This window comes from Meriones unguiculatus, chromosome X, assembly GCF_030254825.1.
Source record: "Meriones unguiculatus strain TT.TT164.6M chromosome X, Bangor_MerUng_6.1, whole genome shotgun sequence".
NCBI lineage: Eukaryota > Metazoa > Chordata > Mammalia > Rodentia > Muridae > Meriones > Meriones unguiculatus.
In genome coordinates, this window is record NC_083369.1 from 21,666,181 (window position 1) to 21,681,548 (window position 15,368).

A 15,368-nucleotide genomic window follows, 5' to 3' on the forward strand; every position below is an offset into this window, starting at 1 on the left:
ACCAGGCCACAGAGGAAGACAATGTAGCCAGCCCTGATGAGACCACATAGGCTAGGTTCAGATAGAAGGGGAAGAGGATCTCCAGTATCAGTGGAGTAGGGGAGGGACATAGCAGGAGAAGAAGAATGGACAATGGGATTGGGAGGAGAAGAGGGGAGGAGCCACAGCCAGGATACAAAGTGATAAACTGTAATAAATTGTAAAACATAATAATAAATTGTAAAATCAAAGAGATAATGAGAATGAAAGCTGCAAAACATATGTGTTTATGAATTGGTTTTAAGTATGCAAAGTTGGATGCCAGCAATTTCAGTCTACACCAGCTATTTGTTGCTCCCACATTTTGCTTTTTAACACAACACATCATGAGGCAATGCTAACACAAGGCTATGTGTGGTGATTTCTCACATTTTAAGTGGTCCCTGGGATCATAGGTCAGGGTTCCCTCAAATGTTCCATCCTTAGCATCAAGACTTAGTCTGAATACAAGGGAAGTGAAAGGGAAAAGGAGAAGTAGGGATGAGAAAATCTAATTAAGGTGGTGAATATAACCAAAGTTTATTATATGCATATGAAGAGATATCATAAATAAACCCATTACCTTGTCCACTTAATATATGCTAAGAAAAACGTATATAGAAAAGCAGACTTGTGCTCACAGACAATCCTTCCTGGAAACCAAACGAGTTAAATGAGAAGCTCTGAAAGAGGTCGTGCTCAGTCTAAACAGTGTTTTCAAGCTCTCTAGGAGACTTCTTAAAATTTAAATGTTGTGTAAAGCTAGAGTTATTGGGGATAGTGAGCCACCTGATGTGGGGATTAGAAACCAAACTCAGGTCCTTTCTCTAGCCTGAGGTGTGTGTGTGTGTGTTTGTATGTGAAATCAGGTAAAAGAGCTCTATTGTGTTAGTAGGCAGACAAGAGAGGAATAAAAACCCAGCAAAGCAAAGGGCATCTGAACCCTGGGTAGAGTGGCTTGTTTATGAAAAACAAAACAAACAAACAAAAACTAAAAGCAAACATGTCAATTACGATTGTGTATTTTTAAGGACAAACGTATTTCGATAAGAAATCAACAGCATTGGAGAAGTAGAAATTGGAGTAGTCTAATGGGTACAATAAAGGGCCCAGATAGGAGGAAAACCCTTTAATGTTCTATAGCATAGTATAATAAACATGGTTGGCAGCAAATCATTGACAATTCAAAATAAAAACTATAGGATTGCAGATGTAGTTGAGCTAGAAGAGTGCTTGCTTAGCATACCCAAAGCCTGGTTTAATCCCCACACAGAGTCCAACAAGAAGTGACAGCTCAGGCCTGTAAACCTGGCACTGGAGAGGTAGAGGCAGGAGGATTGAGAGTGGCCAGTTCATCCCTACCCCTGTCTATGAATGGAAAACCATGTGTCTTAGTCAGGGTTACTATTGCTGTGTATAAACACCATGACTAAAGCAAAGTGAGGAGGAAAGGGTTTATTTCACTCACAGAGCCAGGGAACAGTTCATCATCCAAAGCAGTGAGGACAGGAACTCACCCAGGGCAGGAACCTGGAGGCAGGAGCTGATATAGAGGCCATAGAGAGATACTGCTTACTGGCCTGCTCCTCCTGGATGACTCAGCCTGCTTCTTAATGAAACCCAGAACCACCAGTCCTGGGTTGGTACCAGCCACAATGAGCTGGGCCCTCCCCATTTGTGTAAAATAAACTATTTGAGAAATAAAATATTTGAGAAAATAAACTACAAGCTTGTCCACGGCCTGATCTCCTCTACATAGTCTTAATGGAGCTTCCCTCCTCTCAGGTGACTTTCCCTTGTGTCAAGTTAACCTGAAAGGAGCCCACATACCATGCAACCAAATTTGTCAGTTTTGAATGCCAGATTCACCAGATAGGAAGATAGCCATTCATGAAGATGGACTTTGTTTTGACTTCTGAGGTGATTCTCACATGCACTGATACTTCACTATTGATTTTGGAAGGACTGTGAGGTAAATTTGGAAGTTGAAGTATGCCCGAATCTAGCGATCTGCTAATAAGTAAGGAAAACACGTGACAGAATGACCTATTGAGATGGGGGTCATGGAGTGGTTTTCAGGAAGAGTTCCCCAGAACAAACCCTCTGTCTCCTGTTCTATCACCACTGCAAATATTCATATAAAAAGGGGTGGTGTGAGTCTCTTGGAGATGTTAGGGAAAGCCTCCTATCTGGACCCAGAGCCTATTGCCTTCACTGCGACTCTCCCAACCAGCGTGGTTAAGGATGTCACTTTCTGTTTCTGAGCCACACCAAGGTCTCCATCCCAGGGCCTGCTCCCATGGGGCAGCAAGGCCTCCTCAGTTGTGCTTTGTGATGTCAAAGCAGCTGCTCAGCCACCAGTAGCTGAGGAGGATCATGCTGACCAATCAGGACCCAGGGGTGTGGCCTTCCATTGTTCAGGCTCAGCTCATAAGAAGGCACCTCTCAGCTCTGGGCCAAACTGTGGACACAGGGCATAGAATTTTATAAAAGAAGGGACAGGTGGAAAACTGGGAGGGGACAGTAGCTCCAAGAAGAGAACAAGAGAGAAACAGAGAAAGAGAGAGAGAGAGAGAGAGATACAGAGAGAGAGAGAGAGAGAGAGAGAGAGAGAGAGAGAAACTAGGCCCTGAGGGTTTTTAGAGACCAATACCCCAAGCAAGGACCATGCCTGAAGAGGATCTGAACACTGCTCAGGTGTAGCCCACAGATTCTCTCTCCAAGTAGGTCCCCAGTAAGGGGAATAGGGGCTGTTTCTGTATGAACTCAGTGGCAGGCTCTCTGATCACCTCTCCCTGCGGGGTGCAGCATTACCAGGCCACAGAGGAAGACAATGTAGCCAGCCCTGATGAGACCACATAGGCTAGGGTCAGATAGAAGGGGAAGAGGATCTCCAGTATCAGTGGACTAGGGGAGGGACATAGCAGGAGAAGAAGGATGGACAATGGGATTGGGAGGAGAAGAGGGGAGGAGCCACAGCCAGGATACAAGGTGATAAACTGTAATAAATTGTAAAAAATAATAATAAATTGTAAAATCAAAGAGATAATGAGAATGAAAGCTGCAAAACATATGTGTTTATGAATTGGTTTCAAGTATGCAAAGTTGGATGCCGGCAATTTCATTCTACAACAGCTATTTGTTGCTCCCACATTTTGGTTTTTAACAAAACACATCATGAGGCAATGCTAACACAAGGCTATGTGTGGTGATTTCTCACATTTTAAGTGGTCCCTGGGATCATAGGTCAGGGTTCCATCAAATGTTCCATCCTGAGCATCAAGATTTAGTCTGACTACTAGGGATGTGAAAGGGGAAGGGAGAAGTAGGGATGAGAAAATCTAATTAAGGAGGTGAATATGACCAAAGTATATTATATGCATATGAAGCGATATCATAAATAAACCCATTACCTTGTCCACTTAATATATGCTAAGAAAAATGAATATAGAAAAGCAGACTTGTGCTCACAGAAAATCCTTACTGGAAACCAAATGAGTTAAAAGAGAATCTCTGAAAGAGGTCGTGCTCAGTCTAAACAGTGTTTTCAAGCTCTCTAGAAGACTTCTTAAAGTTTAAATGTTGTGTAAAGCTAGAGTTATTGGGGATAGTGAGCCACCTGATGTGGGGACTAGAAACCAAACTCAGGTCCTTTCTCTAGCCTGAGGTGTGTGTGTGTGTGTGTGTTTGTATGTGAAATCAAGTAAAAGAGCTCTATTGTGTTAGTAGGCAGAAAAGAGAGGAATAAAAACCCAGCAAAGCAAAGGGCATCTGAACCCTGGGTAGAGTGGCTTGTTTATGAAAAACAAAACAAACAAACAAAAACTAAAAGCAAACATGTCAATTACGATTGTGTATTTTTAAGGACAAACGTATTTCGATAAGAAATCAACAGCATTGGAGAAGTAGAAATTGGAGTAGTCTAATGGGTACAATAAAGGGCCCAGATAGGAAGAAAACCCTTTAATGTTCTATAGGATAGTATACTAAACATGGTTGGCAGCAAATCATTGACAATTCAAAATAAAAACTATAGGATTGCAGATGTAGTTGAGCTAGAAGAGTGCTTGCTTAGCATACCCAAAGCCTGGTTTAATCCCCACACAGAGTCCAACAAGAAGTGACAGCTCAGGCCTGTAAACCTGGCACTGGAGAGGTAGAGGCAGGAGGATTGAGAGTGGCCAGTTCATCCCTACCCCTGTCTATGAATGGAAAACCATGTGTCTTAGTCAGGGTTACTATTGCTGTGTATAAACACCATGACTAAAGCAATGTGAGGAGGAAAGGGTTTATTTCACTCAAAGAGCCAGGGAACAGTTCATCATCCAAAGCAGTGAGGACAGGAACTCACCCAGGGCAGGAACCTGGAGGCAGGAGCTGATATAGAGGCCATAGAGAGATACTGCTTACTGGCCTGCTCCTCCTGGATGACTCAGCCTGCTTCCTTATGAACCCCAGAACCACCAGCCCTGGGTTGGTACCAGCCACAATGAGCTGGGTCCTCCCCATTTGTGTAAAATAAACTATTTGAGAAATAAAATATTTGAGAAAATAAACTACAAGCTTGTCCACGGCCTGATCTCCTCTACATAGTCTTAATGGAGCTTCCCTCCTCTCAGGTGACTTTCCCTTGTGTCAAGTTAACCTGAAAGGAGCCCACATACCATGCAACCAAATTTGTCAGTTTTGAATGCCAGATTCACCAGATAGGAAGATAGCCATTCATGAAGATGGACTTTGTTTTGACTTCTGAGGTGATTCTCACATGCACTGATACTTCACTATTGATTTTGGAAGGACTGTGAGGTAAATTTGGAAGTTGAAGTATGCCCGAATCTAGCGATCTGCTAATAAGTAAGGAAAACACGTGACAGAATGACCTATTGAGATGGGGGTCATGGAGTGGTTTTCAGGAAGAGTTCCCCAGAACAAACCCTCTGTCTCCTGTTCTATCACCACTGCAAATATTCATATAAAAAGGGGTGGTGTGAGTCTCTTGGAGATGTTAGGGAAAGCCTCCTATCTGGACCCAGAGCCTATTGCCTTCACTGCGACTCTCCCAACCAGCGTGGTTAAGGATGCCACTTTCTGTTTCTGAGCCACACCAAGGTCTCCATCCCAGGGCCTGCTCCCATGGGGCAGCAAGGCCTCCTCAGTTGTGCTTTGTGATGTCAAAGCAGCTGCTCAGCCACCAGTAGCTGAGGAGGATCATGCTGACCAATCAGGACCCAGGGGTGTGGCCTTCCATTGTTCTGGCTCAGCTCATAAGAAGGCACCTCTCAGCTCTGGGCCAGACCACCCCAACCTACAGCATGGTGAAAGCTAGCAAAAGACCACTGGATCCTACCACCGAGGATGACCCACCTGCCTCCAGAAGCATACCCAAGAGAGCCAAGACTAAACCTCGGAGCCAAACCGAGACTACTGGAAAGACCAGGGGTCATTCTAAGTGCAAACGCAGTGGGAAGGTAAGAAGGCCCAAGCCAAGCTTCCTCTTTTCTCCAGTGATTTGCCCTCCCTATTGCTCCTAGCCCTTTCTTAGCCTGGCATCAACCCCTTTCTCAACCCATAGCCCTTCTCCTACATTCCCCTTCATGGAGTCCACCTTTTCGAAGACTCATATGCCCTGACACCTTACTCTGTTGTCTTTCCAGGTGCGAAGGACTACCAGGAAGCTCAACAAGATCCAACCACGCATTCGGAAGAGAAAGGCTGCTGCCAAAACGACAACCGCTCCTAACAAATCAAAGAGGGCCAAGGGAAGCGCACCAGCTGGTCAAAACGACCTCCCCATGGAAGACATGAGTGCAAAGGACAAGGAACCAGACAACATCTTTGAGCATTCCAGCATGTCTTCGAGTGATCCGGAAAGCGAATAGCCTCACAATGCCACCACCACCTAGAATTCTGTCCCAAACTCTGCAGTCAAAGCTAGGTCAACCTGTATAGAGTGAATACCTAGTACAAAGAAGTTTGATCTTGGCGAAAATAAAATCAACCAGATTTGAAAACCAATGTATCCCTGAGAATCTCTGGTGGAACTGGGAAGGAAGGAATGGGAAGAAAGAAGGGGTGGGGAAGGAGGTGGGATAGGAATGAAGGAAATAACGCACGGGTAGACAAGAAGCAGAGCAGATTGGGTCCTACAGGGGTACCAGCCAGACAAGCAAACCCAATGTCTAGCAGACACTTAGAGGTTTAAGACCAAGCTAGCAGGTCGCATTGAAGACATTCTTTCTCCTGATGCTTTATCTCAGGCCAAGCATGAAAAGGGTTGGACAATTCCTAGGTGCGGCTGTTGCACATATGTGAATACGCAGGTGCATGTGTCCGTGTCCACCGGTGAATAGGCAGGAGCCAATTCAGCTAGGCTCATTGGCCAGCGATCTTTGGAATCCACCTGTCTCCACTCCGCAATGCTAGGTTACAGGCATGCTGCTTCTTGATGCTGGGGATTTGAATTTAGGTCCTTATGTTTGTAGAGCAAATGGTCTTAGCTTCTTACCTCACTGAGTCACTTTCCGAGGCCTCGGGGATGAGTGTCTCTGTGTTTCCTGACACGGGGTGGGAACACTGCTGCAGGGTATGGACTGTAGAACCTACACAATAAAAGATTCGAGGTCATCTGGATCATCCCAACAAAGAGACGGCACATCAGTTAGACAACAACTACCTCCTCGTGGTGTTGCTTGTGCCCTACCCGATATTAAGCAATTTAAAGACCCTCAGGAGGGCCAAACACATCACCCTAGTAAAGCATAGCAGTAGAGGCTGGGAGATATAGCTTGCTTAGCAGGCACAACTCCTGAGCTTTCAACCCCAGCGCTGCATAACCTGGGTGCATGTGTAGAATCCCAGAAATGCACTTGGAAAGTAGGAGCATCAGGATCAAAGGTTCAAAGTCATTTTTGGCCACCAAGCAAGTTCCAGGCCAGATGGATATCTGAGAACCTGTGTAAATAACTGAATAAATAATGTACTACTAGCACCACATTGAAGAGAATAGTGTGGAGAAGCCACAAGTGTGACACTGGAAATCCACTCCTTTCAAAACTTTGGACTTTGGGGTGATACAGACTGCAGGATTGGTTCACCTCCAGTGCTGTTAATAATATAGCAAGGATCTTCACTCTATAGGGAATTTTAAAATAAGGTACCAGCGCTTCCAAATACCTGTACCGTTGTTTTTATCCCCGAAATTTGTGCCATCTTAAAAAAGAAAACAACAAAATGTGCATGCTTATAAAATATGCAGTGTGTGATGCATTTTTCCACGTGTGAGTTGCCGAGGAAGATATCACCAAAAGAATGAGAGTGAATATCTTCCTTTAAAAGGATGTAGTTCGATTTCACCCAATCACTTACATAAAACATAGAAGTTGTCCAATATTTAGGTGTTCATATAGGTTTTACTCATAATAGCCTCAAATTAGAAACAACCTAGATGTTCCTGAACCAAAGAACTGATAGAGACGTTGTGGAACATCACCACAATGGACTACTACTCAGCCTTTAAAAACATTATTAAATCATGAAATTTGCAGGCAAACAAATGGAACTAAAAAAGACCTCACGGAGTGACGAAACCAGAAGCCAAAGATACAAATGGTATATGCCCTTACATAAATGCTTATTAGAGATAAAACATAGGATAAACATACTAGAAACTATAGTCCTAAAGAAGGTAAATAGCAAGGAAGACTGCTGGGAAGATGCTCAGTCCTCATTCAGAAGGGCAAATGCAACAGATAGCAGAAGGAGGAGAAGACAGGGCACAGGACACGAGCCTACCATAGAGAGCCTCTGAAAGACTTTCTATTTTTCGAGGTATGAAAGCAGAGGCTGAGACTCATAGCCAAACTGTGGACACAGGGCATAGAATTTTATAAAAGAAGGGACAGGTGGAAAACTGGGAGGGGACAGTAGCTCCAAGAAGAGAACAAGAGAGAAACAGAGAAAGAGAGAGAGAGAGAGAGAGAGAGAGAGAGAGAGAGAGAGAGAGAGAAACTAGGCCCTGAGGGTTTTTAGAGACCAATACCCCAAGCAAGGACCATGCCTGAAGAGGATCTGAACACTGCTCAGGTGTAGCCCACAGATTCTCTCTCCAAGTAGGTCCCCAGTAATGGGAATAGGGGCTGTTTCTGTATGAACTCAGTGGCAGGCTCTCTGATCACCTCTTTCTGCGGGGTGCAGCATTACCAGGCCACAGAGGAAGACAATGTAGCCAGCCCTGATGAGACCACATAGGCTAGGTTCAGATAGAAGGGGAAGAGGATCTCCAGTATCAGTGGAGTAGGGGAGGGACATAGCAGGAGAAGAAGAATGGACGATGGGATTGGGAGGAGAAGAGAGGAGGAGCCACAGCCAGGATACAAAGTGATAAACTGTAATAAATTGTAAAACATAATAATAAATTGTAAAATCAAAGAGATAATGAGAATGAAAGCTGCAAAACATATGTGTTTATGAATTGGTTTTAAGTATGCAAAGTTGGATGCCAGCAATTTCAGTCTACACCAGCTATTTGTTGCTCCCACATTTTGCTTTTTAACACAACACATCATGAGGCAATGCTAACAACAAGGCTATGTGTGGTGATTTCTCACATTTTAAGTGGTCCCTGGGATCATAGGTCAGGGTTCCCTCAAATGTTCCATCCTTAGCATCAAGACTTAGTCTGAATACAAGGGAAGTGAAAGGGAAAAGGAGAAGTAGGGATGAGAAAATCTAATTAAGGTGGTGAATATAACCAAAGTTTATTATATGCATATGAAGAGATATCATAAATAAACCCATTACCTTGTCCACTTAATATATGCTAAGAAAAACGTATATAGAAAAGCAGACTTGTGCTCACAGACAATCCTTCCTGGAAACCAAACGAGTTAAATGAGAAGCTCTGAAAGAGGTCGTGCTCAGTCTAAACAGTGTTTTCAAGCTCTCTAGGAGACTTCTTAAAATTTAAATGTTGTGTAAAGCTAGAGTTATTGGGGATAGTGAGCCACCTGATGTGGGGACTAGAAACCAAACTCAGGTCCTTTCTCTAGCCTGAGGTGTGTGTGTGTGTGTTTGTATGTGAAATCAGGTAAAAGAGCTCTATTGTGTTAGTAGGCAGACAAGAGAGGAATAAAAACCCAGCAAAGCAAAGGGCATCTGAACCCTGGGTAGAGTGGCTTGTTTATGAAAAACAAAACAAACAAACAAAAACTAAAAGCAAACATGTCAATTACGATTGTGTATTTTTAAGGACAAACGTATTTCGATAAGAAATCAACAGCATTGGAGAAGTAGAAATTGGAGTAGTCTAATGGGTACAATAAAGGGCCCAGATAGGAGGAAAACCCTTTAATGTTCTATAGCATAGTATAATAAACATGGTTGGCAGCAAATCATTGACAATTCAAAATAAAAACTATAGGATTGCAGATGTAGTTGAGCTAGAAGAGTGCTTGCTTAGCATACCCAAAGCCTGGTTTAATCCCCACACAGAGTCCAACAAGAAGTGACAGCTCAGGCCTGTAAACCTGGCACTGGAGAGGTAGAGGCAGGAGGATTGAGAGTGGCCAGTTCATCCCTACCCCTGTCTATGAATGGAAAACCATGTGTCTTAGTCAGGGTTACTATTGCTGTGTATAAACACCATGACTAAAGCAAAGTGAGGAGGAAAGGGTTTATTTCACTCACAGAGCCAGGGAACAGTTCATCATCCAAAGCAGTGAGGACAGGAACTCACCCAGGGCAGGAACCTGGAGGCAGGAGCTGATATAGAGGCCATAGAGAGATACTGCTTACTGGCCTGCTCCTCCTGGATGACTCAGCCTGCTTCTTAATGAAACCCAGAACCACCAGTCCTGGGTTGGTACCAGCCACAATGAGCTGGGCCCTCCCCATTTGTGTAAAATAAACTATTTGAGAAATAAAATATTTGAGAAAATAAACTACAAGCTTGTCCACGGCCTGATCTCCTCTACATAGTCTTAATGGAGCTTCCCTCCTCTCAGGTGACTTTCCCTTGTGTCAAGTTAACCTGAAAGGAGCCCACATACCATGCAACCAAATTTGTCAGTTTTGAATGCCAGATTCACCAGATAGGAAGATAGCCATTCATGAAGATGGACTTTGTTTTGACTTCTGAGGTGATTCTCACATGCACTGATACTTCACTATTGATTTTGGAAGGACTGTGAGGTAAATTTGGAAGTTGAAGTATGCCCGAATCTAGCGATCTGCTAATAAGTAAGGAAAACACGTGACAGAATGACCTATTGAGATGGGGGTCATGGAGTGGTTTTCAGGAAGAGTTCCCCAGAACAAACCCTCTGTCTCCTGTTCTATCACCACTGCAAATATTCATATAAAAAGGGGTGGTGTGAGTCTCTTGGAGATGTTAGGGAAAGCCTCCTATCTGGACCCAGAGCCTATTGCCTTCACTGCGACTCTCCCAACCAGCGTGGTTAAGGATGTCACTTTCTGTTTCTGAGCCACACCAAGGTCTCCATCCCAGGGCCTGCTCCCATGGGGCAGCAAGGCCTCCTCAGTTGTGCTTTGTGATGTCAAAGCAGCTGCTCAGCCACCAGTAGCTGAGGAGGATCATGCTGACCAATCAGGACCCAGGGGTGTGGCCTTCCATTGTTCAGGCTCAGCTCATAAGAAGGCACCTCTCAGCTCTGGGCCAAACTGTGGACACAGGGCATAGAATTTTATAAAAGAAGGGACAGGTGGAAAACTGGGAGGGGACAGTAGCTCCAAGAAGAGAACAAGAGAGAAACAGAGAAAGAGAGAGAGAGAGAGAGAGATACAGAGAGAGAGAGAGAGAGAGAGAGAGAGAGAGAGAGAGAAACTAGGCCCTGAGGGTTTTTAGAGACCAATACCCCAAGCAAGGACCATGCCTGAAGAGGATCTGAACACTGCTCAGGTGTAGCCCACAGATTCTCTCTCCAAGTAGGTCCCCAGTAAGGGGAATAGGGGCTGTTTCTGTATGAACTCAGTGGCAGGCTCTCTGATCACCTCTCCCTGCGGGGTGCAGCATTACCAGGCCACAGAGGAAGACAATGTAGCCAGCCCTGATGAGACCACATAGGCTAGGGTCAGATAGAAGGGGAAGAGGATCTCCAGTATCAGTGGACTAGGGGAGGGACATAGCAGGAGAAGAAGGATGGACAATGGGATTGGGAGGAGAAGAGGGGAGGAGCCACAGCCAGGATACAAGGTGATAAACTGTAATAAATTGTAAAAAATAATAATAAATTGTAAAATCAAAGAGATAATGAGAATGAAAGCTGCAAAACATATGTGTTTATGAATTGGTTTCAAGTATGCAAAGTTGGATGCCGGCAATTTCATTCTACAACAGCTATTTGTTGCTCCCACATTTTGGTTTTTAACAAAACACATCATGAGGCAATGCTAACACAAGGCTATGTGTGGTGATTTCTCACATTTTAAGTGGTCCCTGGGATCATAGGTCAGGGTTCCCTCAAATGTTCCATCCTGAGCATCAAGATTTAGTCTGACTACTAGGGATGTGAAAGGGGAAGGGAGAAGTAGGGATGAGAAAATCTAATTAAGGAGGTGAATATGACCAAAGTATATTATATGCATATGAAGCGATATCATAAATAAACCCATTACCTTGTCCACTTAATATATGCTAAGAAAAATGAATATAGAAAAGCAGACTTGTGCTCACAGAAAATCCTTACTGGAAACCAAATGAGTTAAAAGAGAATCTCTGAAAGAGGTCGTGCTCAGTCTAAACAGTGTTTTCAAGCTCTCTAGAAGACTTCTTAAAGTTTAAATGTTGTGTAAAGCTAGAGTTATTGGGGATAGTGAGCCACCTGATGTGGGGACTAGAAACCAAATTCAGGTCCTTTCTCTAGCCTGAGGTGTGTGTGTGTGTGTGTGTTTGTATGTGAAATCAAGTAAAAGAGCTCTATTGTGTTAGTAGGCAGAAAAGAGAGGAATAAAAACCCAGCAAAGCAAAGGGCATCTGAACCCTGGGTAGAGTGGCTTGTTTATGAAAAACAAAACAAACAAACAAAAACTAAAAGCAAACATGTCAATTACGATTGTGTATTTTTAAGGACAAACGTATTTCGATAAGAAATCAACAGCATTGGAGAAGTAGAAATTGGAGTAGTCTAATGGGTACAATAAAGGGCCCAGATAGGAGGAAAACCCTTTAATGTTCTATAGGATAGTATACTAAACATGGTTGGCAGCAAATCATTGACAATTCAAAATAAAAACTATAGGATTGCAGATGTAGTTGAGCTAGAAGAGTGCTTGCTTAGCATACCCAAAGCCTGGTTTAATCCCCACACAGAGTCCAACAAGAAGTGACAGCTCAGGCCTGTAAACCTGGCACTGGAGAGGTAGAGGCAGGAGGATTGAGAGTGGCCAGTTCATCCCTACCCCTGTCTATGAATGGAAAACCATGTGTCTTAGTCAGGGTTACTATTGCTGTGTATAAACACCATGACTAAAGCAACGTGAGGAGGAAAGGGTTTATTTCACTCAAAGAGCCAGGGAACAGTTCATCATCCAAAGCAGTGAGGACAGGAACTCACCCAGGGCAGGAACCTGGAGGCAGGAGCTGATATAGAGGCCATAGAGAGATACTGCTTACTGGCCTGCTCCTCCTGGATGACTCAGCCTGCTTCCTTATGAACCCCAGAACCGCCAGCCCTGGGTTGGTACCAGCCACAATGAGCTGGGTCCTCCCCATTTGTGTAAAATAAACTATTTGAGAAATAAAATATTTGAGAAAATAAACTACAAGCTTGTCCACGGCCTGATCTCCTCTACATAGTCTTAATGGAGCTTCCCTCCTCTCAGGTGACTTTCCCTTGTGTCAAGTTAACCTGAAAGGAGCCCACATACCATGCAACCAAATTTGTCAGTTTTGAATGCCAGATTCACCAGATAGGAAGATAGCCATTCATGAAGATGGACTTTGTTTTGACTTCTGAGGTGATTCTCACATGCACTGATACTTCACTATTGATTTTGGAAGGACTGTGAGGTAAATTTGGAAGTTGAAGTATGCCCGAATCTAGCGATCTGCTAATAAGTAAGGAAAACACGTGACAGAATGACCTATTGAGATGGGGGTCATGGAGTGGTTTTCAGGAAGAGTTCCCCAGAACAAACCCTCTGTCTCCTGTTCTATCACCACTGCAAATATTCATATAAAAAGGGGTGGTGTGAGTCTCTTGGAGATGTTAGGGAAAGCCTCCTATCTGGACCCAGAGCCTATTGCCTTCACTGCGACTCTCCCAACCAGCGTGGTTAAGGATGCCACTTTCTGTTTCTGAGCCACACCAAGGTCTCCATCCCAGGGCCTGCTCCCATGGGGCAGCAAGGCCTCCTCAGTTGTGCTTTGTGATGTCAAAGCAGCTGCTCAGCCACCAGTAGCTGAGGAGGATCATGCTGACCAATCAGGACCCAGGGGTGTGGCCTTCCATTGTTCTGGCTCAGCTCATAAGAAGGCACCTCTCAGCTCTGGGCCAGACCACCCCAACCTACAGCATGGTGAAAGCTAGCAAAAGACCACTGGATCCTACCACCGAGGATGACCCACCTGCCTCCAGAAGCATACCCAAGAGAGCCAAGACTAAACCTCGGAGCCAAACCGAGACTACTGGAAAGACCAGGGGTCATTCTAAGTGCAAACGCAGTGGGAAGGTAAGAAGGCCCAAGCCAAGCTTCCTCTTTTCTCCAGTGATTTGCCCTCCCTATTGCTCCTAGCCCTTTCTTAGCCTGGCATCAACCCCTTTCTCAACCCATAGCCCTTCTCCTACATTCCCCTTCATGGAGTCCACCTTTTCGAAGACTCATATGCCCTGACACCTTACTCTGTTGTCTTTCCAGGTGCGAAGGACTACCAGGAAGCTCAACAAGATCCAACCACGCATTCGGAAGAGAAAGGCTGCTGCCAAAACGACAACCGCTCCTAACAAATCAAAGAGGGCCAAGGGAAGCGCACCAGCTGGTCAAAACCACCTCCCCATGGAAGACATGAGTGCAAAGGACAAGGAACCAGACAACATCTTTGAGCATTCCAGCATGTCTTCGAGTGATTCGGAAAGCGAATAGCCTCACAATGCCACCACCACCTAGAATTCTGTCCCAAACTCTGCAGTCAAAGCTAGGTCAACCTGTATAGAGTGAATACCTAGTACAAAGAAGTTTGATCTTGGCGAAAATAAAATCAACCAGATTTGAAAACCAATGTATCCCTGAGAATCTCTGGTGGAACTGGGAAGGAAGGAATGGGAAGAAAGAAGGGGTGGGGAAGGAGGTGGGATAGGAATGAAGGAAATAACGCACGGGTAGACAAGAAGCAGAGCAGATTGGGTCCTACAGGGGTACCAGCCAGACAAGCAAACCCAATGTCTAGCAGACACTTAGAGGTTTAAGACCAAGCTAGCAGGTCGCATTGAAGACATTCTTTCTCCTGATGCTTTATCTCAGGCCAAGCATGAAAAGGGTTGGACAATTCCTAGGTGCGGCTGTTGCACATATGTGAATACGCAGGTGCATGTGTCCGTGTCCACCGGTGAATAGGCAGGAGCCAATTCAGCTAGGCTCATTGGCCAGCGATCTTTGGAATCCACCTGTCTCCACTCCGCAATGCTAGGTTACAGGCATGCTGCTTCTTGATGCTGGGGATTTGAATTTAGGTCCTTATGTTTGTAGAGCAAATGGTCTTAGCTTCTTACCTCACTGAGTCACTTTCGGAGGCCTCGGGGATGAGTGTCTCTGTGTTTCCTGACACGGGGTGGGAACACTGCTGCAGGGTATGGACTGTAGAACCTACACAATAAAAGATTCGAGGTCATCTGGATCATCCCAACAAAGAGACGGCACATCAGTTAGACAACAACTACCTCCTCGTGGTGTTGCTTGTGCCCTACCCGATATTAAGCAATTTAAAGACCCTCAGGAGGGCCAAACACATCACCCTAGTAAAGCATAGCAGTAGAGGCTGGGAGATATAGCTTGCTTAGCAGGCACAACTCCTGAGCTTTCAACCCCAGCGCTGCATAACCTGGGTGCATGTGTAGAATCCCAGAAATGCACTTGGAAAATAGGAGCATCAGGATCAAAGGTTCAAAGTCATTTTTGGCCACCAAGCAAGTTCCAGTCCAGATGGATATCTGAGAACCTGTGTAAATAACTGAATAAATAATGTACTACTAGCACCACATTGAAGAGAATAGTGTGGAGAAGCCACAAGTGTGACACTGGAAATCCACTCCTTTCAAAACTTTGGACTTTGGGGTGATACAGACTGCAGGATTGGTTCACCTCCAGTGCTGTTAATAATATAGCAAGGATCTTCACTC